At 41.9% G+C, this 26,343-nt stretch overlaps 1 long non-coding RNA gene across 4 annotated transcripts in view; it reads right to left on the bottom strand.

Annotated features, from left to right (window-relative positions):
• The window catches only part of LOC122461070, a 114,263-nt gene that overhangs the window by 74,652 nt on the left and 13,268 nt on the right, over positions 1–26,343 (bottom strand). The window contains exon 2 of one of the 4 annotated variants that reach the window (XR_006282778.1): positions 24,457–24,460. The exons of the other annotated variants lie outside the window; for them this stretch is intronic. This is a non-coding gene — a long non-coding RNA (uncharacterized LOC122461070). The remainder of the gene's footprint in view (positions 1–24,456; positions 24,461–26,343) is intronic. 4 annotated transcript variants of the gene reach the window in all.

Raw genomic sequence — 26,343 nt, 5'->3', positions numbered from 1 at the left:
TCTATAGTCTCTCTCTCTCTAAAAAATGAAAGAGTGCATATGTACGTATCACTACAACTCATTCACAAGATCACTATCTTGTCCACAATTAAGACCCTCAGATACCCACATCTTCCACACTGCTTATCACCAGTTGAGGTGACTTGTATACAAATTGCTTATTGCTGTTCCTCTTACCTAATTCCTCACATCTGTCTGTCCCAACAGTCTGTGGAGTAGGGATCCGTTTCTTAAATCTTCAGAAAGCGCCCATAAAGTGCTAAGCACTATTGTAAACAGTTAGAGCAACATAGTGCTGAATTGGGAAGACAGATCTGCAAAGCACTTTCCTTATTGGATTCTCTTCTTTGCCATGACCAAGTTCCAGGAGTAACTCTAGATGTTTGTTTTCATGGTAGTGTTTCCTTGCCTTCTATTATGGTAGGAAGCCTTAGGCAAGGTAAGTATTTCTACACTTCTTGAGTGGAAACTTCCATCTCCCATTTGAAGACATACCCACGCTAGCTCTGATCAAGCTGACAGACTAAAAATAGAGTGTAGATACAGACAGTGAGCATGGCAAGTGGGACTAGGTCCCCCGAGCATGTGCCTAGTGTCTCAGATGGGTACAGTCGGGACAGCTACTTCTCCCGCCACCACAGCTACACTTTATATTTACAAAAAGAAAAGGAGTACTTGTGGCACCTTAGAGACTAACAAATTTATTAGAGCATAAGCTTTCGTGAGCTACAGCTCACTTCATTGGATGCATTTGGTGGAAAAAACAGAGGAGAGATTTATATACACACACACAGAGAACATGAAACAATGGGTTTATCATACACACTGTAAGGAGAGTGATCACTTAAGATAAGCCATCACCAACAGCAGGGGGGGGAAGGAGGAAAACCTTTCATGGTGACAAGCAAGGTAGGCTAATTCCAGCAGTTAACAAGAATATCAGAGGAACAGTGGGGGGTGGGGTGGGAGGGAGAAATACCATGGGGAAATAGTTTTACTTTGTGTAATGACTCATCCATTCCCAGTCTCTATTCAAGCCTAAGTTAATTGTATCCAGTTTGCAAATTAATTCCAATTCAGCAGTCTCTCGTTGGAGTCTGATTTTGAAGCTTTTTTGTTGAAGTATAGCCACTCTTAGGTCTGTGATCGAGTGACCAGAGAGATTGAAGTGTTCTCCAACTGGTTTTTGAATGTTATAATTCTTGACGTCTGATTTGTGTCCATTCATTCTTTTACGTAGAGACTGTCCAGTTTGGCCAATGTACATGGCAGAGGGGCATTGCTGGCACATGATGGCATATATCACATTGGTAGATGCGCAGGTGAACGAGCCTCTGATAGTGTGGCTGATGTGATTAGGCCCTATGATGGTATCCCCTGAATAGGTATGTGGACAGAGTTGGCAACGGGCTTTGTTGCAAGGATAGGTTCCTGGGTTAGTGGTTCTGTTGTGTGGTGTGTGGTTGCTGGTGAGTATTTGCTTCAGATTGGGGGGCTGTCTGTAAGCAAGGACTGGTCTGTCTCCCAAGATCTGAGAGAGCGATGGCTCGTCCTTCAGGATAGGTTGTAGATCCTTGATGATGCGTTGGAGGGGTTTTAGTTGGGGGCTGAAGGTGATGGCTAGTGGCGTTCTGTTGTTTTCTTTGTTGGGCCTGTTCTGTAGTAGGTGACTTCTGGGTACTCTTCTGGCTCTGTCAATCTGTTTCTTCACTTCAGCAGGTGGGTACTGTAGTTGTAGGAATGCATGATAGAGATCTTGTAGGTGTTTGTCTCTGTCTGAGGGGTTGGAGCAAATGTGGTTATATCGTAGCGCTTGGCTGTAGACAATGGATCGAGTGGTATGATCTGGATGAAAGCTAGAGGCATGTAGGTAGGAATAGCGGTCAGTAGGTTTCCGATATAGGGTGGTGTTTATGTGACCATCGCTTATTAGCACCGTAGTGTCCAGGAAGTGGATCTCTTGTGTGGACTGGTCCAGGCTGAGGTTGATGGTGGGATGGAAATTGTTGAAATCATGCTGGAATTCCTCAAGAGCTTCTTTTCCATGGGTCCAGATGATGAAGATGTCATCAATGTAGCGCAAGTAGAGTAGGGGCATTAGGGAACGAGAGCTGAGGAAGCGTTGTTCTAAGTCAGCCATAAAAATGTTGGCATACTGTGGGGCCATGCGGGTACCCATCGCAGTGCCGCTGATTTGAAGGTATACATTGTCACCAAATGTGAAATAGTTATGGGTCAGGACAAAGTCACAAAGTTCTGCCACCAGGTTAGCCGTGACAGTATCGGGGATACTGTTCCTGACGGCTTGTAGTCCATCTTTGTGTGGAATGTTGGTGTAGAGGGCTTCTACATCCATAGTGGCTAGGATGGTGTTTTTAGGAAGATCACCAATGGACTGTAGTTTCCTCAGGAAATCGGTGGTGTCTCGAAGATAGCTGGGAGTGCTGGTAACGAAGGGCCTGAGGAGGGAGTCTACATAGCCAGACAATCCTGCTGTCAGGGTGCCAATGCCTGAGATGATGGGGCGTCCAGGATTTCCAGGTTTATGGATCTTGGGTAGCAGATAGAATACCCCAGGTCCTGGCTCCAGGGGTGTGTCTGTGCGGATTTGTTCTTGTGCTTTTTCAGGGAGTTTCTTGAGCAAATGCTGTAGTTTCTTTTGGTAACTCTCAGTGGGATCAGAGGGTAATGGCTTGTAGAAAGTGGTGTTGGAGAGCTGCCTAGTAGCCTCTTGTTCATACTCTGACCTATTCATGATGACGACAGCACCTCCTTTGTCAGCCTTTTTGATTATGATGTCAGAGTTGTTTCTGAGGCTGTGGATGGCACTGTGTTCTGCATGGCTGAGGTTATGGGGTAAGCGATGCTGCTTTTCCACAATTTCAGCTCGTGCACGTCGGCGGAAGCAGTCTATGTAGAAATCCAGGCTGCTGTTTCGACCTTCAGGAGGAGTCCACCTAGAATCCTTCTTTTTGTAGTGTTGGCAGGAAGGTCTCTGTGGGTTAATATGTTGGTCAGAGGTGTGTTGGAAATATTCCTTGAGTCTGAGACGTCGAAAATAGGATTCTAGGTCACCACAGAACTGTATCATGTTCGTGGGGGTGGAGGGGCAAAAGGAGAGGCCCCGAGATAGGACAGATTCTTCCGCTGGGCTAAGAGTATAGTTGGATAGATTAACAATATTGCTGGGTGGGTTACGGGAACCATTGTTGTGGCCCCTTGTGGCATATAGTAGTAAACTCTATATTTAGTGCACTAGCTCACTCGGAGCTAGCACAGGTATGTCCCCTTGAACTGGCATTTACACCTTCAGCTCGAAGTGCAGACATATCCTAAGCCTTGCCATGTGTTTGAAGATTGAGCTTAAAGTTACCTATGCCACTAAATTGTTCCAAATGCAAGGCTCCTTGACCAAGTACATTTTGGGTGAAATTCTGGGCCCAAATGGATTCAGTGAAGCCAGAATTTCATCCTTCATCTCCAGCTTCATCCAAGGGTACCTTTTTAGCTGAACATTACGTCTAAAGAAAATGTTAGCCCACTCAGACTCAGTTTTACAATCCTTACATGGAAGAGGCTTACTCACATGAGTAAGTTGTCCCACTGAGTTCATTATGATTTCTTAGGTAAACACTGTCAGGTCATCTCTCAAAATAATTGTGTTGGTGTTTCCCATTACATCTGGATGGTTTACTACTATTCCAATAATAGAGTCTACGAATATATTTATAAGACTCAAATCAGGGTAGGAACCATTATTCAAATTACACCATATTTATGAAGGTTGCACTGAAACAGGGAGCATATAAATGGACATCAACTATAAGTCATAAAGTTGTATTTAAATGTAATTCAAACTTTTTATAAGACAAAGATGACTTAGAACCAGGTTTAGGAACCAGGTTTCTCAGCTCCATTGAAAATCAATAAAGCTATGACCCCTCACACCAGATATGATTTTGGAGTATTATATTCCCTCCATTTTCTCTGAGCAACTATTGCTATCAAAGAAGTGACCCAATTTCTATTAGGTTTCTTCCTAATAAAGACTGTTAAATTAAATTAAATGCTTACAAACAGAGGAGTATCACTGACATAAAGGAAGAAGGCCTGCAACTTTATAACTGCCTCATTCTTATGGAATTAAGATTTTTACACCTCGGAAGTATAAGGTTCCTCGTATCTAAAATTCACTGCAGATAGGTAATTTACCATGTCTTCATCATTTATGCTACGTGTGGCTGATCAAGTATTCACTTATATAACGTTACCCCTCTTTGATCCGAGCAACTTGTCAAAGGTCAGGGCCCTGGGGATGTTCCATTTGGAAGTTGAAATTGATGTAGTTGGTATTTTCTTTGATGCAATCTTGATTTACAATGAATGTACAAAGGCCTGTCTCTGAATTCAGAAGGCGCATCCATTTCTTAGTTCATATCTGCTAAAAATGGATCCATTCTTAGCTCATATGTGTGAAAACTCTTTAGCCAAGGTCCGAAAGCATGATCTAGCTTTTTTCAGGCTCTGTTCTCACTTTTTTTGCCTCTTTCGCTGTTCTTGTCCATTATTGATTTCTATGTGATCTCTTCCCACACATACATCCCTTCCCTGCACCCAAAACACTACTCAGCCAAAAGCTCCGAATAAGTTTCTGAGTTTTTCCTCTCTCTCTCTCTCACACACACACACACCCCGTTTTTCCTTATATGGGGGCTTATCCTTACAGTTATGTTAACTGAAGGATGAGTTCACACCTATCAATCTCAATGGGGTGTTCACTCAACCCATAAGGTTTCACCCTGCCCACAACAAAATTGTCACATATTTTGCACTTTGATCTATAGTCTAGTTTCTTAAAAATAAAAATCTGGATCTCAGTTTCTTGGCATTAGTAACTGCTGTTCCTCACTTTTTCATAATAAAAAGGGCTTGGGGGTCTTTTTCCAACCTTTACTATATAATGCTAAAGCTTGAGAGAAAGATTATGTCTATTTTATCAGCATTTGTAAACAGGTAGAATTATATATTGGAGAGTTTAGTCTAAATTATCAGTGCTGACACTCTGGGTTTGATTTTCCTTTTGCTTACTAGGTAACTAACTTGACTTTTTAAATACTTTAAAGGTTTTTTTCCAACAAACCCTCTACAATTTTTATAGAGCTTCACATAAATCTATTTATAGATGGTACTTCTGTGGCCCCATTCACCATGGTAGGTAAACTGACAACATTCCACAGGTTAAGAAAGTATTACCTCCATTCTACAAATGGGGAACGGAGACAGAGTGCAATCCTGCCCCTGTTGAAGTCAATGGGCGTTTTGCCATTGAATTCACTGGTGGCGAGGATTCACAGATATATTAAGAGACTTGCCCATAGTTTCACAAGAAGTCTGTTACAAAGCTGGGTATAGAACCTATCTCCCCCAAGTCCCAGTCCAATATATTTTATGTCATTTACATAAAGCAGATCCAGTCCTTCCAATGGAGGGTTTAGGTTTGCAAGGACACAGACTCATGCCATATTGAGTGAGCATGACTGCAAAAGGTACACCTTTGATTCTACAGAGATTACCTGGTTCTTCTGGGGTAGATAGCTGAGGTTTCATGGATGTTCCCTGCACCTATTTTAAGTGCATCCACAGATCTCTTCATAACTATGCTAAATCTTTTCTTTCATACCAGCCACTGTTAGGGTAAAAAGCATGAGAAATATCATTATTCAAGAATGATCAAGTGAATGAAGGATGAACTGGGGAATCAAGTTGGATTGGCAGGGGGAGAAGGAGGGGGAAGAACAGTAAAGGATCTGGAAGACCTGAAGAAACAGACTGGATAAAATTCTGCTCAAATACTAGGATCAGATACTGCAAAGCCTTTTCTCATCCAAACCCTCTCCCATTCAGTAGTTCACAGAAGGCCATATTTATCCTTTTTCCTGTATAAGCTGGGGGAATTGTGTAGGCTCTCCCACCTTTTTTGGGGGGGAAGGCCTGTGAGTAGCAGAGCATACAATGGATAGTGCTGACTGGGCAAGGGCCATGGCTAATGGAGCCAATAGAAATCCATCTTAATGTAGCCTCATCCAGGATGGCCCTGGAGACGTCTTGTTGGAAGCTCCAGGAGGCGGCAACGGTTGCATAGTCATATATCCTCTTGCGAGTGTGATTCCAACCTGGGAAGAGCAGGCCAGGGTAGTGCAGGGAGTTGCTTGTATCAGCTCATTGGTTGGAGCAAAAATAGCTCCAAATGAGATTTGATCATCATGGGCCCAAGCCTGCAAACCTCTGTTTCAATGGGAAAGCACTCTGCTCCCTAGAAAGCATTAGCAGATCAGGTCTCATGAAAAGATGGAACAATAGCTGTAAAATATGTCATTTGCCATGATGAGCTACTAAAATCACACATTGTAAAATAGACATTAAGAAACCCTATGTAATTTAATGTTGCTGTTTAATAGCAATAAGATCACTGTTGGAACAACAAAAAAATAGATTTAATGCAGAAAGTAAAAGCAAGTTGGAATATGTATGTAACTGGGGACTTTTAGTAAGAAGGCACTAGTGTCAAAGGATTATGGTGTTTAAGTACCTTATGTAGCACCCCCTCTCCACCTGGTTACCTTCCTTAATGCCAAACTGCTTACAGGTTTTGATGGATAGGTCAGGGTTCTTCAGGATCCCGCCACCCACTCAGCAGGGTGTATTAATTTATTTGGCTGTGCCTCCACCCCCTCCTCACTCCTTCCTGGCAGGGTCACCAGGACAGCTTGAGAGGAAAATTCTAACCACAGGTTAATCCCCACTTATTTGCCAGATAGTTGGAGACTTCCAAGAAATAAGACACATACAATACATTCAACACAATAATTATATTAAACAGGAGATAAATATAACATAACCATGTAAAACACTATTTTTAGGTTCACCGGTGCCCACGCTGCTAATACCTGTGACTTTCCCCAGTCACATGACTTGATGTAGCAAAATGAAAGATTAGTGTCCCATTGGTATGCATACTTTGTTGGGGCCCTTGATGACCTATGACCACAAAATTCTTCTCTGCAGTGGGTTAGCAGTGTGGCTGACTGGGTTCAGTATACCCCAAAGGACTCACAAGTTGGAGAAGGTGGTAAATCCCTCCACAGGTTTAATATGCAGCAGGTTATAAAATCCCCAAACCCTTATTCTCTGGCTTAAGGACACAGTTCAGGGAGTAGGGGGTCCCCAAAACAAATTCCCTAACTGACTGACTAAAAGATGGTGCCCTCACAAACTCCATGAATGATCCTCAGGTTCAGAGATGACTCTGGACTCCTCAGTCACCCTAGAGGGGCTGATCTCTGCTGGCAGGGATCCTCATCAGGCAGGAATAAGGCTGCTTCAGTCTCAGGATTTCCCCTCACCACAAAGGGGTGCAGGGTTCCAGGTGCAGATTACACAACTGTACTAAAATCCAAACTCTAGTCTCCTAGCCCAGTGTCCAGACAGACAGACACAGAGCAGGCAGCAGCCCTGGACTAGCAGACCAAGCGGAGCTGACCATGTGGTGAGTGGTCTCACCTAGGGAGCTGGAGGGCTAACTCAGCCTCGCTGGGGAAGTTTCTCAGCAAAACTCTACAAACTGGGAGTCATCAGTGGAGAGGGAAAAGCCCAGCGGAAGGATCTTGCTTTCAGGTCCCTACAGGCCAGTTCTCAGAGGGAACCCTCCATGCAGGCCTGGGACTCACCAGCTCCCCACACAGCCAGTCCTGCTCTTGCCCTGGCTGGCTCCAGAGTGACTCAAAATTGGCTTCTCCCCCTTCCTGGACTCCCTGGGAAGGGCCACTCACTCCCTATTGGTTGCCGGGCAGACTCTGAGTCTATCTTGGCTCCCTCTCCCTACCAGGGACAGTGTGCCTCTCCCTGAGCTGCCAGCAGACCAAGCCCCAGGAAGCTAGGTAATCTTCTCAGGGGTTACTCTTATTAAAGCAGTCAGTGTAGATGTGAAAAAAGTTAGGGTCTTCATTTCTCAAAGTTATTTCTCCATTACTTTACACTCCATTAGATACACTAGATAAAATGTTAATAAGCCTTTTAAAAGTCACAATACTAAAGAACAGATTTCAGAGTCCATAAATTGTTTGGAAATAAATTGCATGCACTGTTTTGGCACTTAGTTTCCTAAACAGGATATTACCAGAGTGGAATACAGAGGTCTATTGATATGAATGTTCATTATTTAAATAATTTTCATTTATTTATTGAGATTTGTACTAGCTACATAAAAGAGCACCCACCTCAAGCTCTCAAAGGCCTTGACAAAAACTGTTATATGATTCACATATGATGAGAGCCCATCAAGGGCACTGCCCTAAACAGCAGCATGAATACACCAAGAGCTCAATAAGCCACAACACCAAAGCCCCTTCTGGAAGTCTTGCACTTTCCTTCACTCCCTGGGGAAGATGCACATCATCTTTACAGGCTGTGGGGTCAAAGGGAGTCAGAAAATGGAGGTGTATTATCCTTGCCATAGAGCCCCCTGCATGGGCGGGCAAAAGGGATGGAGGGTTTCAAGGTGGTTCAGGGTAGTCACAGCAATGGAAGACTCTGGGTCTAAAACTCCAATAGAGTTATGCTGCCCCAAACTGAGAGGTGATGTAGGTGCCACATCAAGGGCCTGATTCAAAGGCCACTGGAGTAAAAAGCAGTCTTCCCATTGACTCCAAGGGGCTTGGAACAAAACCCTGCATTAAAAAAAGAGTCAAAAGGGACTCTACTCATACAGATCACGGGAGATCCGCCAGGATCAGAGAAGGTCTCATGGCCTCTTTGCAGAGAGCCAACCCCACCTGCCTGATTGAATAATGTGCAGTGAAGGGGAAATAGCAGAGCAAGAGGGGTTTCCTCCCTCAGAACCCCTCCAATGAGTTTTACCATGGCAAGGGATGACTGTTGTACTCTTCACAATTCTTTGCAGACTGAAAATGCAAATTAAGAGCTTTTATCTTCATGAAAAATGTAACGTGACTTTTTTGAACCATCAGGATAATGGTGAAGATGACTGTCAGCTACAGGATTCAGAATAGAGTGTGATCAGGGCACAGAACCGCACGGCTGGATTAAGGACATTAAGTATTGAGCACCACTACCAGTTTTAATAACCATAAAAATGAATACACAGTGTTGTTGTAGCTATGTGCCGATCTCAGGATATTAGACAGACAAGGTGGGTAAGGTTACATCTTTTATTGGACCAACTTCTCTAGGTGAGAGAGACAAGCTTTCAAACTTGTCTCTGTAAACTCAAGAGCTTGTCTCTCTTGCCAACAGAAGTTGGTCCAATAAAAGATATTACCTCACCCACCTTGTCTCTATGAAAATAACTAGCCAGGCATGACATTTCGTAGCACTAAGTGATGAAAAATTAATTACATTCTATTTTCAGATGAGTAAGATGACTGAGGGTCAACTGCATCACTAGAAACGTGGGTATCCAGTTTACAATAACCTCCATTAGCTATGTTATTGCAGAATCCTGGTTGAGTCAGCTTTAATCCCCCAGGCCACTTGTGGCAATGTGCTGATTGGATTTGAAAGGAATTGTTATGTTTGACAGAGAAGTTATTCATATGCAGCAGCTGGGAAGGCTAATTCCCAGCTCAGGTAGATGTACACATGCTAGCTCTGATCAAGCTAGCATGCTAAAAGTAGAAGTGTGGCTACAGCAGCCTAGATGGCAGCTCAGGCTAGCCACTCATGTACAATCCCATCTCAGTTTTTAGGTGCACACTCAGGCAGCTAGTCCAAGATACCACCTGGGCTGCACTATTTTTAGCATGCTAGCTCAATCTACCCGAGTTGGGAATTACACCTCCCCGCTGCAGTGTAGACATGGACTCCCATCATGGTACTAATGAGGCAGGCATATGGAAAACAAACTGGTAAGGACTGAAAAAAAGCTTATAGAAAGTCTTTATGGGTCCAAATTTTAGCCAATATAATGGATATAAAAATGTCCTAATTAAAAGGAAAAAAAATCCAAAGAATGCAAACTGAATTTATGTATGTATTTTTACTGTGAAACTACAGCTCAGATTCTCAGCTGCACTCATCTTCTGCTTCAACTGTGCAGAGCTGAGAGAGGAAGCTACAACTGATTCTGGGTCCATTTCTGTGCTTATCCTATTACTGAGGAAGATTAGCAGCCTTGGGATTTTTCTAATTTATGCTGATGGGGTCTGACCCACCCAAGGTGCCATCCACCAATTAGGGATTACCACAGTGTCTTGCCAGCTGGCAATACCCATCCCTGCCTTTATCGGTAGAGCGGGGTGGCGCATAAGCAACATTTAAGTTGCAGATATTTGTAATGCACTTTAAGATCTGAAAGTGCTAAAGAAAAAGCAAGATATCAATGTGCTAAATTATGATGTGTTGAAAAATAAATGGAAATGTAGTCACATGGCCAAAGTCCTCTAGATCTTTTTAATAAAGGAGGATATTTTGAACTCCTTAAGTGTGTGCTCTGGGAAACTATGCAGAAGCTTCAAAAATTTACTTTTCCAATCCAGGTAGCAGATTCAGGCACACTAATTGCCCTGCACATACTTTATTGTGAGAGACATCTCTTTTGAGTATAGCAAAGGGCAGCAGGGGAAGGAACATGAGAGCTATTGGTTTGTTTAAGAGATTGTCAGTGGAACAGAATGTTGTTCAGACATAATGGTCTCTTGCTGTCAGATAACGGCCGCAATGAGGTGCAGACATTGACAGGAAGACATGTCAGGACAAAGCCAAATCTTATTTTTCAAAGTAAGAAGTGTTGATCCTGTAATTGCATTTGATTACATTGTCTATTTATTTTCCGACAAATAATTGATGGAGATGTTCTTGTTTGTGTCTGCTGTCAATGTAGCTGAATGACAGTTACTTATTGTCCCCATAATGAATAGCTGCATTACAGAATGCTTACCACAAGCTTCAACCAATCAAGAGCATAAAAGGTAGATGGGCTAGGTTTTGATTCAGTATATAATAGCCAGCAATCTGTTTGACTGTCAGTCTCATTAGATAGGAGTCAAGTTTTAGATTTGAAAGGCTTTGATTTTTTTTAGTAACTTAAAAAATGCCTTATTTTGATGTTCTGCTTTTATTTTAACTGCTGTGCAGATTATTAGAACACTGGAACTTATATCTGTACTAGATGTACAATCTGTGAAAGATGCAGTGACATCGGTACCATCTTTTTTATATGTTGGTGTGGAGGCATATCTTCCCCTCAGCACCCTGCTGGACAAACAAACATAGTGCTATCATCACTCCCTGCCTCACTTTCCTTCCCCAAAATGGGTCTCCTTGACTCTCCACACAACTGTGTGCTGAAGATAGGTCTCAGCCCTCCGGTAAAAATCACAAACAAAAAACTTAACCCTTTCAGGGACAGCAATTGTCCAAACTGAAATCCCAGCAAACAAAGGTTCTTCTGCCTTTCAGTGACTTCTCTTCAGCCCAGTTCCAGGCCTTGTTCCCAGCACCTTTCTGAGCTACCTGTACAAGTCTTTCTGGCTGTGGGATAGGGCACTCTGCCACCAAGCTAGTTCCCCTGGAGTACCTAGCTTCCTCCAGACCCTGGCTCCAGGCCTTCCACAGGAGTCTTCCCACTCACTGTGATTCCAACTCCCCAAATGATCTTTCAGTCCTTTTCAGAGTAGCAGCCGTGTTAGTCTGTATTTGCAAAAAGAAAAAGGAGTACTTGTGGCACCTTAGAGACTAACAAATTTATTTGAGCATAAGCTTTCGTGAGCATCCGATGATGTGAGCTGAAGCTCACGAAAGCTTATGCTCAAATAAATTTGTTAGTCTCTAAGGTGCCACAAGTACTCCTTTTCTTTCAGTCCTTTTATAAGACTCATGTCCATTGAGGTATCACCTGACCCTCCTTAGTCCCATCCTCTCAGGCTGAGAAGCAGACACAGGTATGGTTGCCCCCCCACCCCCATCTCCCTTTAAAAGGAACCAGTCACCCTGTGACATATGTAAACAATTGACAGTAAATATTTTCTTGGGTAAAACGGTAAACAAGAACAAGGGATACAGCACAGTGAAAATAGGATAGGCCAGAATGTTCACTTCACCTCTACACAGGGTCATCATGCTTGACGAATGGTACGTTTGCCTGAGCAAGGTGTACAACATTGGACCGACTGTAAAATGTCATTAGTTTGTATAGCGTAGTCCATTAAGCATTGAATGATGCATGGCTCTAGGACAGTGCTTGAGAAGCTCTGAGCATTAGAATGGAATTGAAATACTGTATCTGGACGCTACACACTTAAGCATTTGATTGACCTTCTGTAAATACTATATCCCTACCACAAAGGTGGGCCTCTGAAGGAAAGTAGTCTTTAGATTTTACAGTTGATGAGTGCCAAAAAAATGAGCAAATAGCTCACTAAAATGGCAAGGAAAGGCCAAATACCGTAATCCATGTTAGTGGTTTACTTAGCTTAGTGTTTTCCACTCAGACAAATTCATGTGGATACTTTCACTGCTGGTGGATATGGCCACCTGTGGACCTCCTCAGCTTGAAGTCACTATTGCAGTGTCATTTGTATGGGTGATTAAAGTTGAAAGCTTTAGCCAGTATGTGACCAGCCCAAAGTGTTCAAGGCAGAGAAACCACTGCATTTTGATTGTTTATTTTGCATACTCTCAATAATGTCTGCAAGGTCATCTTTGAAAATTGCCAGAGATAATTACGGTCTCCTCTTGGGATGCATAAGTGTAGTGCCTATTTTTAAACCAGAAAAAAAAAGTCTGTTTGATAGAATTGGAAAGAAACTTTGTTCCTGGGCACAATTCTGCAACCCATTCTCTCAGTAAATGACTTGTCCCTCTGTGCTCAGTGGGACTAATAGGCAAGTATTACTCAACATGAGCAAAAGCTGAGAAAACAGGGATCTGTATTCAGCTTCACAAGCATTTTTGTTAAATTAGCTCTGATGTATGCAACCTTATGTTTCTGCCAAGTGGGAAAGGTGGGAGGGACAACTGCTTATTTGTGCCCTAGGTAATGAAGATTGCTAGTGAAGAATTGGAATAAAAGTTAAATGAAGTTCTATAGACAGACATTTTAGAGCTGAAGACCTACTTGGGAATACAAGACATTTTCTAATAGAACTTTGTTCAGATTTATGGTATGTTAGCATGTATTTCCATCATACTCTTTGTACTATCTATGGTATCCACAAGTATATAGTGTTCCAGGACTCAGAAGCTGACCTTAAGTCTCCAGATAGGAGTGGGGAAGGGGAGGAATAACTGACGCTGATTGACAAGGAAGTCTATTATGGGCCTTGCTGAGCAAACAAATCTCCCTACCTCACCCCCTTAGTTGCTCCTGGATATCATCTTCCAGCTGTTTATATTATTCTGTGTACAAGAGACAGGCCATGAAAATCACTGTAAACAGGTGATATCACCATTGGCCTCCTAACACAGCAAGAATGGATATTGTCCAAACTCTCCCCTTTCTTGGAATTGCTTTTAGTCATATAACAACCACCCCCGTGAGGCAGGAATGTACTTTAAACATAAGGCAGCTGGAGGGTTAAGGCTTCTGAGTATTTCTACCAAGACCTAATGATGATCTCCTTAGCTCCTTTAATTTTCAGATATTCAGCATTTAAGGATCTTTAGTAAAGATAATGGAATCTAATCTATCACGTTGAATCACCAGAATAACTACTGCTCCAATAGGGTCTCAGTCTGACACCCAGTTAGTTATCCATACGAGTTAAAACACAGGTACAATCACCAGGCTATAGATGGCAGCATATAAACCACCTACCTCTGTAGTCACTGAATTGCACTTAAGAAAAGAACTGTGTATATGCATGCAAACTAGTTTGCATGCACTTACAGAAACTATCATAGCCCCTGAATTACAACTATGGAAAGCCATGCTCTTTGAAAGGAAAAAGATCTGCTGAGCAAACTATGAAAACATTTTCAAGGTAAGAAGTTTAAAAAAAAATATGACAGATTCCGAATGGTTTCACTTCAGAGTCATTTTAAGTTTACAACAAGTGTAACTGAGGCAGAATCTCACTCTAGGACAAAAGATATACTGAGCCATTTTGACAAAAGATAGTGCTAGTGTACATGAAATGGAACAGAAAATGTAATAGACGCTGTATAGGAGTGATCTGAAGACTGTAGGAATAGTATATTTTCAGCTACAATGTGTCACTAACACAACCATAGCAAGGGGCAGTACATTGCTAGACTGCACCAGGAGAAGGGCAAAAAAAGGAATAATGACTCACAGATCCCTTCTCCACCCCAGACACACACTCCTCCACTCATCCTTGCTCAAGGATATATACAGCAGGTTCTGATCTATGGCTGGGCCTCCTATGCACTACCCTGCCCCATACAAATACATACTGATTCGTAGATTCATAGATACTAAGGTCAGAAGGGACCATTCTGATCATCTAGTCCGACCTCCTGCACAGTGCAGGCCACAGAATCTCACCCACCCACTCCTATGAAAAACCTCACCCATGTCTGAGCTACTGAAGTCCTTAAATCATGGTTCAAAGACTTCAAGGAGCAGTGAAGACTCCCTCAAGTCAACCATGCCCCATGCTACAGAGGAAGGCGAAAAACCTCCAGGGCCTCTCCAATCTGCCCTGGAGGAAAATTCTGCAGTTTAGCTGTGCAGCTTTAGCATTTCTCTAAGTGCCTTTGTTTTTATGGAATATGAAAAAAAAAAAGTCAGATAGCTCACCCCAGTCTATCCAAATGCGGATATTAAAAGCATATTCATCCATCCATCTGTAGGAGAGGTATATACAAAGAAACTCAAACAACCTTATACAAAGAGAGACTGCTTAAATCCACCAAAGTTATTTATATAAAAGAGAAACCAAATATCCTGCAGAGCTTTGAGAGTATTTTCAAAAGTAATGATTGCTATAAGGAAACAAAAGGATACTTTAAAGTTTACGGGCTAAGTCAGTCGTAGCCTGTGTCATTATGCTGCTTTGATTTCCCTGGAAGAACGTGTATCTGAAGTTACTGACCAGTTCATTTTAACAGGTGAGTGAAGTAGCATAAGGATGTGAATTCTAATGGCTTTTTCCTAGAGCTGAGGTGATGGAAATTGCTTCACGAAAGAACTGAGATTTTGAAACTTGGCTTTATTCTGAATCTGAACACCCCTCCCCGCAAATTTTGAAGTTCTCTGCAACAGAAAATTCCAGAAACCATCTCATTTCAGATCGAGCAAAACATTTTGTTGTGACAAACCTGGCAAACAGCATTTACATTGACACTTCTCATTTTGAAATGTTTTATTTTAAAACAAATTGAAAATTTTCATTGTTAGTTGATGTTCACTGAACTTTTTCCCCCGGTTTTCTTCTGAAAAGAAATTCTAGCAAATGCCCCAATTTTGTAAATCACTTCTATTCTGATGATATTAGATATTCTGATGGAACACAGATCCTTGAAGAGTTTCTCCAAGCAAAGTTTCTCCTCCTCCTTACTCCCCCTTTCTTTGGTGTACACGTTTGGTTTATAAACTTTCAAAACCCCATACAATAGGTAAAACACATAAGCACCATATAACTGAACACAGATTAGGGCTAATGGTCCCTTCCGATTTTAAAATTTGTGAGTAATCTCCAGTTGGGGAAGGGCAGAGAATTAGTGCATCTTTCCAAAGCCATAGTTCTGTACCATTTCTTGTCCAATTTGGCAGCAGTCTGAAATATGCCAAATCATGTTCTATAGACAGGAGGATGACAGATCGCTCTCTGAACCTGAAGCAGCGAAACAGCGGCTCAGCATAGGTTTGAGCACAGGCTAGCTTCGCGACTAATTACACAGGGTTTCAGGTAGGCTTGCATTTCCTGTGCTGAAGCAGACCCTGCGGCCGCTTCACTGCTCCACTACTGAGCTAGCCAGGATACGTCTATAGACACTGCAGTCAGACCCCACAATTGCCTCATAGACGTACCGTAACAGCAGGTCGATCTCGCTGTGTGACAAGTGGATCTATGAACTCTACAGATCCTCCATGGGAGGTTGGCAACTCAATGGACTGTTGTGCTATTTTGCAGCCGCCAGATATTCTGTCTTCAGGATGAAGAAAGGATTCTATTCCTCCAGCCCCTTCCTGGATCCTCTGCACAAAACTTGAGACAGTGTTTCACAGAGATAGAACAAAGCCCTTGGAGCCTGGGTGAAAGGAAAAGCCCTAAATTTAAAAAGAAATTGGTTGTTTCCAAAGCCAAGATTATGCATATTATAGCAGGGGGAAAGGCTAGCAAGAAGTCAGTGCACGTTTTGGTGACTGTTCAAATGGTGATAGGAACCAAGATACATAGTCAAATTGATCCCAGTTTTTATTAGGAACAAATTTTTTTGTTCATGTCAAGATGATTTGTTGCTCTGCTTATTCCATTTTTTATAAAGCCATGCACCACATCATGAAGCCAATTTCAGCTAGTCAATATCTTCCTCAAAAGAACTGGGGAAGTCTTTCCTCCTTCAATTCCCAGCATTTCAAACTCTTGCTCCTGATAGTGCCTACCCACATGAGTATCCCATTAGCTTCCATGGGGACTGTGACATTCCCCAGTAGTACCCAGGGTTAAGGCACCTCACCACTACCTACTCCTAGCATAATGAAGTCTTGTCTGTGTGCTCTGTGGGTCAACTCCCTGAAATCACCAGCCTCTGGCAGCTCAAGCAATTCCTTCTAGCCCCTCCCACCGCCACAGGCCTTGCTCTTTGTAAAGGTAGCAATAGGCACACACCAACCCCCACGGCTGGACACCACAGGGAATGCTCCTTATCGACTGGACCACTCAATTACCAGGCTTACTGTTCCCAAAAGAATAGTAACACCAGTTTGTAAGATTCAACTCAGATTCATCACTTGGCTTATCACACAACACTTGTGTTTATAGTGAACAAACAAAATTAAGCTATCACAAACAGGTTCAAGTGATAGTAAGAATATTGGAGACAAATAGTTACAGAGCAACCAAAATCATAACATGCTTTTCAGAGATTATATTTAACCAACAGGATAATCTCCTATATAAAGAAGCTACTCTCACCCAGAGTTCTCCACATGGTTTTCAAGAAAGCCTGGTTGAGATCTTTTCCATGACGCAAACTCACTGTGCTTACTTCCTCACTGACAGGCGATAGCCTGTCTTTGTCCCCCAGATATAGTAGATCAAACTTTTGATGTGCATGTCTAAATAGGGTTCTCACCTACAACCCCATTTGTGTCTTCCTCTTACTGTTCTCTGAAGTTCTTACAATTCATCATTAGCATTCAGTTGACTAGTGTGAGGAGACCCATTGTGACCTATACCATATTAATTTACATGTAAACCACCAGCTAGATCAACTTTTTTGTCCAACAACAAACCTGTTTTTCTCCTTTGCTGATGACCTATCCCCAGATGCAACCTTTAAGAATGTGTGTGTACATAACCCCTTATTACATAACATTCATACATGTGTTGTGTGATATTCATGACCAGTGACACCAGCTTTCATTCAAGACCTCACATGACTTTTTGCTGAACTAGAATATACATGCCAGACCCAAAAGATCAGTGCTTAATGTGTAATCAAAGCGGTGCCAGGACTGAAGCAATTTTTTTTTTTACTTTCATAACTGATGCAGTAAGCCCAGAGGTGCCAAAGCTATGAACTGCCAAGCCTAGAGTTGCCAGGGCTCAGCCCAAGCACAAATTAAGCACTGCAAGAGATCCCTGTAACGACTAAGTATCCCTTGGCAGTTGGTATTAAGAGGTTCTTGGGTCACAGGAACTACTTGCAGGATTTGACTGATCAGGTTGGAAAGAAAAACCCTTTCATCTCCCAGTTCTCATGCTATTTTATTCAGAGGGGGTAAAAGAAAAAAAAAAGATTCCTTGGAAGCACAAAAATATTCAGGTTGGACGTAACATGTTTTCCTCTAAATGGAGGAGCCTGAGAAACATAAGCAAAGGACACATTTTGAATTTAACGCCTTGAAAGCGGTATCCCTGGAAACTCCAGGTTTAAGCCAAAGAAGGCAGGCAAGTTATGTATTGTATGAATGGATCTTCAGGATTGACAGAAGATGTTCACGTAGCTCTGAGTGTTTTCTGTAGGTGCAAAACAGACTCTAGGCACAAAATCTTGCAAATTGAGTGATTTTACTTGAATTCGCCATCAGTTTAGTTGCTCTTTAGAAGCCTTGTGGTTTGCATGAGCTCTGGACCTTTCACATTTATTTTGGGGGTTTTGTAGCCAGACTTCATACCAGTTATGAGCAAAAAAGATTCCTTTATAATCCACACATACAAAACAACAAGTTAGGAACTGTGCATCATTTGCTAGCCTACTATTGCTAGAAATCACCCCTAGCAGAGACATGAATCAATAATTTACCATCCCAAAACAACATTCCCCAGTAAATTCCACTTGGGGATAATTCAAGAAGTTTGGTGCAGTAGCAAGAAACCAATTTATAATCACTAATGGAAAGCTTTTTTGTGTTTTTAAAAGAAGTGGTTATTTCTGCTGTTCTAGGAGATCAAGTCATTTATATAAACATGCAATGTTTATTGTGCAGTTACTAATTGCGGTATCTGATAACTTTTGTTCCATTTCTAGCTCATATATTCATTTTCTTTACTGGACTTATTATTCCCCAACTTTAAGAGGGATGGCCCTAAATATGGGGCAGTGTGGTATACTTAGGGGTACATTGTAAGGTGTAGGTTGACTCCATACCCCTTTCATGCTTGGTCAAGGAGCAGTCATTATCAGCCCTCAAGTGTCTTTTCCAATGACTGTTATTTAGTGAAGTGTCTTCAGCGCTTTTCCTTCTGCACCATGATTTGTGGCTTAAGGGGCAGCATCAAGCCCATTCTTTCCTGGAGAAAGGTTGACTCACAAATGAGTACAATAAATTTATACGTGTGTTATGACTAAGCCTCACCACAATGACAATAATAAAGTACCCTATTCAGCCCTTACTCGCAAAATTCCAACTAAAATCAATGAACTTTTTGCTCAAGTGATGAGGAATAAGGAGCAATGAAAGACTTGAAAAACAAAATGTATATTAACAAAGATATGAAAACTTGCATGCAAATCATTTTAAAATTCTGATTAATTTAATTTGGTAGTGCTTCAATAGCGCCTTTCAGACCAAAGATCCCTGAAACATTACAAAGTACCGACTTGCATACAGATTGAGCCAAGAGTTTTTAAGATTAACTCCTCTTATAACTGATGACACAGAATGGCCCGAAGGGCCTAGTTCATCAAAATAATTTCATTTACACCAGTTCAGCTGCAGCAAAGTCGGCTGCATCCTCATCTTGTGACAATCAGCATAAGACTTCTGTGGAGGGATGCTAATTTACATCAGCTGATGTTCTGATCTGTAATGTGACATCAGTGCTGTAAAGCCATTGTAAGCAAGATCAGATTCAGGCTTTGAGAGTACAGTGACTGTAGTGGTAAAGTCTCCATTTTTAGCTAGCAGTAATTCATAAACAGAGACAACTTATTTTAGGCCTTGAGCATTTACATAGGTTTGCTAGTTAGAGCTGCAAGAACAACTTGTTTTGCTGGCAACTCTGGGGGGAGCAGAGGGGAACAGGAAAAAATTGTGTGGCCAAAGAGTGTTTAGCTCAAAACTTTTCATTTCAACTCCATTCAAATATTTTTAAATTCAAAACCTTGAAGTTTCCAGAACAACTTTTTTCATTTTGAACAAAACAAACTAAGATTTGGGCAGGGGAGTGGTTTGTTTTTGACATAAACAACTCAGTGATACCGACAAAAAAACCCCAAACATTTAGATGTTACAAATACAAAACAAAAACCGCACAGATTTAGCATCTGTATTTTTTGTATGTATATTTCCCTGCCCCTACTGGGAATCCACTTAGAGTCAGAGTCAATAGGATGCACATACCAGAGTTTACAGTAGTGGAACTATTTGTAAGTTCAGGGCCTTAGTGAGACAGGAGTTGGCCACAATACCTGGGTTAAACAATGACTACATTTGAATAAGGGCTGTATGGTTATGGCTATTATTTATAGCCTATTTGCTCCGAGGGTAATCATTTTCCATACTTCTAAGCGTGAGATTATTGCCTGTTCATGTCAGAAGGTATATTCCCCATTCTCTCTGCACACACAGGGTAGCGGACATGCCTTGTGGTAGCATGAACTTTCTTCCAGTGACAGAATGTTGGGGGGGGGGGGCAAAACACAAGGTATTAGCTAGTACCATACAGCATGACGAAGGGCTTGCTAGGCCACTGATATTGTCCCATGTGGAAGTCATTCATCAGCATCTGTTCTACTGGGAATGAGTGCTGGAATCTTTAATTTCTACCTGGATATTCAACAAAGATTAACAACAATTTCTATTATTCGGGTTAGTACAAACACATTGAGTAGCTAAGATTCATCATAAAGTGGTAAGAAAGAAACCTGGGTCTGAATGCCAAACATCTCATTTTTATTGGGTGATTTAAACAGAAATAAGATTCTAGTGTGTTTTTGTATATATAAATATTAAAATCAGAGCATCTCTGCCATACCAGGATAATTCCAAATGATTTCATGAAAAGCTGGTTGGTAAAATAGACCAAATGTAGAAATGTAATCTGCATTGATTAATAACTTGATACAACTCTTCTACCAAGGACCTGATTTAAATGATACTGTATGAACTAAACACTTCTCCCCTTAAGATTTTCACTAAACTAGCATTATCTTAATATTTTACAATTACAACAGTGTCATCAATAAGGCAATATAAATAGAGCAGTGCAAGCCCTTTGCTGTAGAATTTACTCTAATAGAAATATACAGAGATTGGATTACAGAGAATCATGTTATGCTTAGCCATTGAAATCATGTTTCTGTTTTAAATGCATTGCTGAGGATCTTTTGATGTGTTCCTTTAACATACGCTTTGACACAGCATCAGAGAAGGAGCCTCTTAGAGATGTGTGAAAAATCAATCAGCATATTTTAAAGTCTAATATAGTTGTTAAAACACAGGTTCTGGGCTAACTTCAGCTTTCAGTTATGCTGCTATGTATAAGTAGTAAATGGTACTGTGCCAGTGTAACTGAAAGAAAAAAGTTTGCCTCTTTTCTTCTAAAAGAAATTTTACTGAAGACAAAGGGTAACATTTTCAAGAGTGATCAAGTCCCATTTTCAAAATTGGTTTAGGCAGTAAGATGCCTAAATCCCATTGACTTTCAATGAGATAACCAGTAAAATTTTCAAAAGCACTTAAGTCTCATAGTTACTCTAAATGTCAATGGAGCTTCTCAACAAATTCCCCGAAATCACAAAAAATACTCATAGGAAGAGATAGAATTGTGAGCTCTTTAGGCAGCTCTTTTGTCCCCAGAAAGTGCTTCACACACAGTGACCGTTACCAGAAACGGAGAAGGTCAGTCACAGAAGGGCGGTTGGATGCTCTTTTCAAGTCAAAAGAATCTGGGCGCCTAACTGCTCTGCACATCTTTAAAAGGTCTCCCCTATCATTAGTAATAATGGAAAATGTCTGAGATGCCTGTTCTTCCAGTGTGGTTAGAGTGGAAGCAAATGCACCCTAACATAACAATAAGTAACTTTAATAAAGGCATCCTTAAAGTGAGGAACTTGAGGAACAAGGGAAACAGGCACTTCTCATAATTTTCTAAAAAGGCACAGCCACCTAAGGAATATGTGCAAGCTTAAAAAAAAACCTGCATCAAATATTTTGGATTGCTTTTGAAGCGGAAGGTGTAATTTATTCCCTCCCCCCATTCATACCTAACTTGGCACAGACAAAATAAATAAGTTGGGAATGAACAGCTAGACATTTTATCAGCAGCATAGGGAAGGTACAATCTATTAGGTAAATGCAGCTGGCAGTTTCTGTGCATATGGGATTAGTGGAATATGGGTAGTGGAGAGTTACACTGCTAATGGGAGTTGTGTAAATAATCCCCTATGGACTTTGCTAAAAAATGTTCCCTAATAGTTTTTAACTATAGTTCATTGCCTACATAATGGCTTATGTACATGAAGCATCCTGCCTTTTAGGACAAAATGAAGAAGCTGTGCAACGCGTGAAGTTCTTTGCTTGGGCAGAGAGGGAGGAGACATCAAAACCTCCTGCAGATGGAAAATGTACATCACACTGGGATCTGAACAGTGACATAAAAAGGTAAATGGGATGCACTTCCTGCATGGAGAGTAACTGAGGATGTTGCATTGTCTCCCCTTTGAACACCATAGAGCACAATCTGATCTTACAGTTTGAATTTCAATGTAAAAAAATTTTTTGTATATACACACACACACACACACACACACACACACACACACACACAAATATTTTAGGTCTTATGTACAACTGAAGTTAAAAATCACATATGGAACCTTTGGGATCTTACTGCCCATGAAGAACAAATAGAAGCAGTCTGCAAAATTGCACTCCTGAAGGATCCCTACATCTGCACACCAAACTCCATGCAGAAACACACTCGGAATTCAGAAGCTTGAGGTTTTTTTCTGCAGTTTCCAATAAACTCGCATTAACTTTTCAAAGTGTGTTGAGAGGCAAACACACGGGATGGGCAGGGAAGAAACAATCACCAGGTGGCTACTCACCACTGATTTAGCATTCTCCACTCCACAGAGCTGGAGAACAAGCACCCGGCCAGTAATAGCTCCTAGCCAATGAATAAACAAAAGCAGTAGCCTTGCATATGATGCTTAAATTTTACTTTATTGAAGAGAATTCCACTCATTTGAAGCAGAAGGGAGGAAGTGGATTTTCATTAATTCGGAACGACAGTTGCTTCCTTCCATCCTGTAATACCACCTAAATTGGACATTTGCAATGTAAATCAAGAGGTGAATTAACTTTTCACTGTGATGCTAAATAGCAATTCCTTTTATCATTCCAAATACAGAGTCTGATTCTATGATTAGATCCATGCCATTCTGTAGGGCACCTGGCCCCATGCAGAATCCCATGGGTCTCCATCCTGGCCCAAGAAGTCCATCTGCATAGATCCAGTTGCAGGATGGGGCCTTAGTATGTGAAATCCCTTGCTAGCATCAAACAGTCCTGGCCCAGTGCTGTGCATTAATGCCCACCTCTTTATCAGAGATACTAATCTAAATAAACATTTAACCCTTTGAGTGCTCTGCACCATTTGTGCAAGTCACAACAGGTGAAAACACTCTACCCCATCAGAGCTTTAATATCCCAGACAGAGCCATTTTCATCCCAGGTGTAATTATTGACTTGACAGGTGAATTTAGCCCAGTTATTATGCTTCATAAACACAGTACTCGGGTATGAAACCTTGATGTTTACCTAAGCATTCACAAATTTGTTCCAGAGCAAAATTCCTCCAGTTTCTATAAGCCAATACAATGAGCTCTTTCCAGAGAAGAGTATTGGTCTCTGAATCCATCCCTCAACATTTGCTCCTGTTTCTACACAGAGTTCCTTTTTAGGTAGCAAAGCATCAGCTTTTCACCTGTAGAAGTCCTCTCACGAAGTTTAAGCAAGTCTAGGTAAATTAGAAACTAATGTTGATCTGAAGAGATTTGTCATCTATAATATAAGCAAAGTAAACTGAGGCTGTTAAATTGATTAATCTGAGCCTTCTCTGCAGGCATATGAAAAAAATATTCCCACAACAGCAGCATAGTGTGTTAGAGTGCAATAAACAGCATTCCAATTCAATTTTTAAGCTTTATGAACCAAATCCAGAGCCCACTGAAGTCAACTGGAGCCTTGAATAATTTCTGGATCAGAGCTTACATGGACAACACTGCTCCCACCAGAGATGTGATGCAACTTCCAGTATCCACCATACATGTGCATTTGCTAATGGAAAGGGATGCAAGCCTCCCACAGCATCTGACACATTACTCAACCCTACTTCAAATCAGCAGCAATCACAGAAGACAGTTATATTCACTCATCTGCCTCAATTTTTCATGACAGGGTCTCTCTCTATGGGGAAATCCACCCATGTGTGGAGGGAAGCAATGAAACCAGATATATTTAAACTCAATGTCTAAAACTTCAGTTGCACATGGGTCCTTCTCACCAAGGCAAATTTTCATCTATTGCCTCGATTCTGCAAACTTATTGACATGAGTAATTATCTATGCATTATCCCACTGTAAAGTACTATATACACTTAAATTACTATACTTGCTCTCCTATGGGAATTGTCTTATTAGTCACATGACCAGGACTGAGCACATGCCTTAGGGCTGCTCAGGTCCCAGTAAGATTCTCAACATTGATTGGCGTTGACTATGCAAACACAGATGTACAGCACCCACCTGCTATTTGCTACTTCAACTCAATAGAAGAGCAGAACAAGCAAATACCTTGGGCACCTTTCTTAAAATCATATCAGGTGAGAATTTTAGTGCTGAATTACAGTACTCTCCATTTGCATGATTCTGGTTAGCCTAAATTTGCTTCAGATTAGGCCATAATCCTGCAGTTCACTGTATGCAGAGCCCTACTGATTTCAAGGGAACTCCATTCAGGTGCAGCTGTCTCTCCACATGCAATGAACTGCAGGACTGGTACCTTAAATGGTAAACTTCTTAGAAGGAGAATCATGTCCTGTAGTTGCAAAACAAAGCACCAGGCACAAGAAATGATTCTTTGAAATGATGAAATAAAAATACATACAAGTTAAATTAAAAACCACACTGTTCAATCAGGGCTTGGAAACAGCTGATATGCACCCTTGAAGCACACAAGCAGCTCTCTGAAGCTACTATTTTGTTCTCTAGAATGTCAGCTTTCATTGTAAAAAGTCATTAGCTGTTATGGTTGCGAAGAAACTTTTTTTTTTTTTAAGTTAACTGATGCAAAGACATCTGGAAGTCTGCAAAGAGTTAGGAACAATAGCTCTCAGGGTATGTCTACACTGCATGCTTCTTTCGGCAGCGTGTTGAGTTCATAAATGATTACACACACCGCGTGAGTATAAATATCAGTTTAGACATTGATGCATGGCTTAGGCGAGCAGAGTAAAGATATGCCTGAAGGTTGTGGGTCTGTACTCCAGGATATATCCTACATGCTCTTCACTTGCAATGGTTTTTTTTGTTTGTTTTTTTGTTTTGTTTTATTTTTTTTAAAGGAGTAGTATCCTGCTACTGGAGCCCTTTCTTGCTGCAGGGAAAGACTTCAGCAGCTGCCTGCATCTCTCTCTACTGTGGAGAAAGGCTCCAGCAGCACCGCATTGCTGGGGTCTCTCTCTGCTGCCTCCCCCCTGCTAGAGCCTTTCACTGGTTCATGTAGCTACACAGGAGCATGGACACAGTTTGCTTTCTACTGTGTCATGTAGATACTGTAGCCCATAGAGCAGGGGTGGGCAAACCATGGCCCGCGGGACTGTCCTGAACTCCCAGCTGGGGAGGCTAGTCCCCGGCCCCTTCCCAGCTGTTCCCCCTCTCCCCCGCAGCCTCAGTGAGCCACGCAGGCAGAGCAGCTTGCGCCTGCCCACCTCCCAGGCTTTCAAAGAAGCCTGTCCTGCCACTCTGAGCAACCTGGTAAGGGTAAGGGGATGGGGGGAGGGCAGGAGGTCCTGGGGGCAGTCAGGGGACAGGGAGCAGGGGGGGTTGGATAGGGGTAGGGTCCTTGGGACGGCAGTTAGGGACGGGGGTCCTGGAAGGGGGTGGTCAGGTGACAGTGTGAATAGGGGTTGGGACAGTCAGGGGACAGGGAACGGGGGGGAGGGTTGGACAAGTCAGGGATTCTGAGGGGGGCAGTCAGAGGATGGACAGGGGGCAGGGGCCAGACTGTTTGGGGAGGCACAGACTTCCCTACCTGGCCCTCCATACTGTTTTGCAACCCCCAAAAAAAGTTGGCCCACCCCTGCCATAGAGTTAGCTTTAGCATTCATTTTATTTAGGAATAACGCAAGGAACCTACTGGCCTGTGTTACGTAAGACATTGACTTCAGCCGAGGAACTTTGGATAGATGGCCCAGATGTTTTACCATAAAAGTGCCAAGGCAATGAATTGATGTATGTAAATTGAGATTATTAATATAATAACCTATAATAGAAGGGCACCCCAACATTAGCAGGATGCAGAAATACAAATAAGAGGAGAGAGAGAGACGCACACTGAACATGCATTAGGCATGTTGGCAACAAGATCAAGATCAAACAGCTCTGTTTTGCCCTATCCCTCCATATCCCACATCTCTTCTTCCTTCCCCACCTGTATCCTACCACTTACTAGGGCATAACACTAGTCTT

This window comes from Dermochelys coriacea, chromosome 7, assembly GCF_009764565.3.
Source record: "Dermochelys coriacea isolate rDerCor1 chromosome 7, rDerCor1.pri.v4, whole genome shotgun sequence".
NCBI lineage: Eukaryota > Metazoa > Chordata > Testudines > Dermochelyidae > Dermochelys > Dermochelys coriacea.
Note: the sequence above shows the minus strand (reverse complement) of the source record. Positions and strands in the feature narration are given on the sequence as shown.